Source organism: Lepus europaeus, chromosome 5 (genome assembly GCF_033115175.1).
Source record: "Lepus europaeus isolate LE1 chromosome 5, mLepTim1.pri, whole genome shotgun sequence".
NCBI classification, from domain to species: domain Eukaryota; kingdom Metazoa; phylum Chordata; class Mammalia; order Lagomorpha; family Leporidae; genus Lepus; species Lepus europaeus.
The window spans coordinates 115532014-115535785 of NC_084831.1; the positions used below are offsets into that span (position 1 = coordinate 115532014).

The 3772-nt window shown below is 58.7% G+C and overlaps 1 non-coding gene across 1 annotated transcript; it reads right to left on the reverse strand.

Moving 5' to 3' along the window:
* TRNAN-GUU (transfer RNA asparagine (anticodon GUU)) lies at window positions 1-74 on the reverse strand. Its single transcript has one exon. It is a non-coding gene; the product is annotated as a tRNA-Asn (tRNA).
* Between the last annotated feature and the right edge of the window lie 3698 nt (window positions 75-3772).

A 3772-nucleotide genomic window follows, 5' to 3' on the forward strand; every position in this document is an offset into this window, starting at 1 on the left:
CGTCCCTGGGTGGGCTCGAACCACCAACCTTTCGGTTAACAGCCGAACGCGCTAACCGATTGCGCCACAGAGACTCGACAGCTTTTGGCGCCGGACTCATTCCCTGGTCCCACAGCAGCTGCTCTCTAACCTCTGGTCTGCTGGCCGGAGACTCGGCGCGCTCCGGACACTCGGAACGCGCGCCACTCGGGGGCCCAGAGTCGCGTGGCTGGGCTCCCGTGGACCTCACATCCCGCTGCAACCAGCTGGGGAGTACTCAGCGCAAACCCCTGATCCACGGCCCTCCACCCCCGCCTGGTCCGCGGCTCCTCGGCCGCTCGCTGCGAACAGGGGGCGCGCGCAGCTGCTCCGGCTGAAGCCGCGTCCCCGGCCCACAGTCGCTGTGCCCCGACTGCGCAGCTCTGGGGGCCTCCAGGAGCAGGTGGCGCCGGGCAGGGATCTGGGGCTCGCTCGCCGTTGCAACCCCTCGCCCCTCGCACGCCGGGCGTTTAGGAGGCGCGCAATAAATGCTTGGCGAGGAGAGGCGCCGCAGGGTTTAGGCGCGCTCCAGGTTGGAACTTAAGGCTTCGGTGGCTGCAAAGAACTCCCGCGTGGAAAGACCGGCGCTGATCCGCAAAGCCTCCGTTCTTGCACTGGCGAAGCTGTTCAGATTTCCGCGCAAGTCCCAACTTTGTATCCCTGCACCCTGGAGCCGGGTTCACATGCCACCTGGCACCGTGCTGCAGCCCTAGCCCCAGCCCCAGCCCCAGCCCCAGCCCAGGGCTTCGGTCCTCAGGCAGGGAGGGAGAAGTAGCAGAAGGTGGGAGTGGGGACCACCGAGTGGGGTCGGAAAAAGAGGGGGCTGTGGGGGCCCGCGGACAACGGAGCATGCCTCGAGTCGGTATTCCTTGCATAATTTCGCTAGCTCTCCCATGCCTGCTCTTTGTCACGACGCGTCAGTGTGTGCGCAAGGTGCTTCCTCTGGAATCCGAAGACGGACGTCTCTTAGGAGACGTCACTCTTCGCAGTCGGAGACTTCTGGAGCGCAGACCTCCGAGCAGGTGCGTGGCGCGGGGCGCACAGAGCTGCTCCTCGCAAGGGGAGGGAGGGCCGGGATCACGGCAAACGGCCACCCCCAAGGGACTCCGGCTGGACGCCAGCCACCCTTCTCACGTCTCCTGCTCCCTGTGACTAACCATTGTAGTTGCACTGTCCAGACAGCGGTAGCAGGTACCGAGAAAGAATCCGAACAAACCGTTGCAGTAATAGTCCTAGCAAACTGGATGCACACTGAGTCACGCTCACTGATCAAAACAGGAAAATGCTCACCACACCTGCAGCTTTGATTCTGTGTAGAATGAGGATTCCCAGGGCGTTGGAGCTGTTCTGCTGATTTGTCAATGAAACTCAGCTATTTTATTTCTGTGTCAATATTCACGTTCCTTTGGACCTCGATTGCGTATTTTTCCAAGAGCCCTGAGACGAATAAAGAATGGCAGTAGGCTGAGGCTCCTGGGCTCGAGGTGAAGAAGGGAGGGGCGGAGGCACACACGGAGCCCTTGGCCCCGCCAGGGCTGTCACCTGAGCCCCTGGGGAAATCTCCCACGCCTGTCGTGGGCAGCTGGGAAATTCCGGTGTCAGGACCACGGAGCTGGATCCTGGCAAAGTTTGGGTGGGACTTCTGGAAGTCGGTGGAAAAAGACGTTTATCCACCCTGCCCTTTCTTTCTTTCTTTCTGGGCGGGAGGAGCAGGGGAGAGGCTGCCCTACGGGGCCCAGGAGGGAGCGTCCAGCCCGGCCCTGCCTCCGGCCCGCAGCCTCTGTCCTCTGCCCCGGTCACTCGAGCATGCAGAAGGACGACGTCAGAGGCCTGGACCGTGGCTCAGGGCCGACAGCCTCCGGAGCGGGAAATCCATCAACCCCTGCAGACCTAGCTCCTCCTCGGCCCCGCGCAGGTCGCCTTGAGCCTCGCTCAGGAAGTTCACATTCGGGCGCCTGGCCTCGTGCTGCTGGGGAGAAGTGGAGCTCGCGGCCCACAGCACCCTGCGGGCTCGGATTACAGCGCGCTGGCTTTCTAAGGCCGCCGTCCTGGGCGTCGCTGGGTTGGCTTTCTTGGGATCCCCGCGGTGGCCACGAGGCGGCGCACGGTCCCTGCCCTGCAAGCGTCCCCCAGGAGCCAGGATTAGTCTCGGTGTAGCCGGTGAGAAGTGACGATAGCCAGTAGTCCCTGGATTTCTTATTTTGCATCACCACGATTCGAGGTCGTCTTAGGGCTGGGTCCTGTAACTTGAGCCACCCAGCTCTGGTTCCGCCTCACTGTTTTCCCTCTAGACTGAGGGAGGCTCACAAAGGTGGCTGGACCTGAAAGTCACGGATTTCCTTTGCGATTCTGAGGGTTCCGTCCATGCCTTGAACTCCATCATCCCCAGAAGGGTGCTCAGGCTTCAGAAGACCGCCAAAAGAGTGGGAGAAAAGAACAGGCATGCATTTAGGACCAGACTCTGGGCTCTGCAGGCCACCTCCACAGAGCTGGAGAAGAGAAGCGGAGATTTGGAGGGAAGAAAACTCTGCTTGTGGACTTCCAGAATGTTTTCTTCCAGTTACTGATAGCGAAGGGGAGCACAGTTGCCAAAGCGAATTTCGTGGGTTCTTTCCCTTAGCTGAGTACGGAAATAAAAAGCCAGGACACATTTGCAGAGAAGAGGATACTTTTATTTGATTGGCAAGCAACAGAAAAGCTTCTGGTTCAAGAGGAGACCAGGCAGAGTGCCTGAAGGAGACACTGGCTTACAGGAAGTGCCCAGGGTTTTTAAAGCATTACTATCTGTTCATTAGGTCATTCTATGGGGGTGCCCATTGCATGGGAATTTGGCAGATGGTATGTTGATTGGCTTGGGGCTCATGGAGATAGCAGGGGTCTCTTGGAGACAGCCTAACACTCATTAGGGGCTCAGACCCTCCTCTACTAGCTCTGGGTGGAAGACTGAAAGTAACTTAAAACTGATTTAAAACTGCAATGTCACACATGCAGCACAAGGAGCTATAGTGAGGGAGATGCCAGCAGGTCTGGAAACAAGCTTTCCAGCCACAGCCAGCAGCCTGCTTGTGAGGACGTTCTACTTACATCTGAGAGTCCACAGAAGCTAATTTCACTGGATGGCCTCACTTCCTCGTCGGGACGCCCTCCACAGCAGCGCTTCTGAGCAGAAACTCCTTTGACAGCGGCTGGTCTTATCTCAAAGTCCCTAGATGGATGGGACGGCGTGCGATGTCCCTTGGAGGACTGCTTCAGTGCTTTTTTGGCTGACAGCATTCTGAAGAGCTAGGTAACGTCTCTCACGCTTTGAAGGAGCAGGCAGCACAGGTGCGGGTGTTCCTGGGTTGAGGAATCAAGCGGTGCAGGAGCGAACATTTGGCTTCCCTTCCCCAAGCGCTTCCACCAGCATATGCAATCAAAGGCTGTGCTAAAGTGGGCTGCCGTGTGGCCTGTCTGGGCTCCACGGGACAGGAACCGCTGACTAGGGATGGTTGAGCCTGACAACAGAGAAGAAATGGCTTCCAAGTGCCAGGAAGGCAGAGAAAGCCACCAGCCACCCCACCGGGCCTCCGCCCCCCTTGGTACTCACAGCCCACTGTGATTAGCATGGTTATAGTGACTGTTGCAGAAAGGAGAACAGCTTTCTTCCTTCCCTATTTCGGGAGCGCGCCCAGCAGTACACCCTGTGTGTAGATGGCTACCTTCCTCTCCAGGTAGATCTACCCCCCAGCGGCCCGTGGAAACCACAAACTCCTCC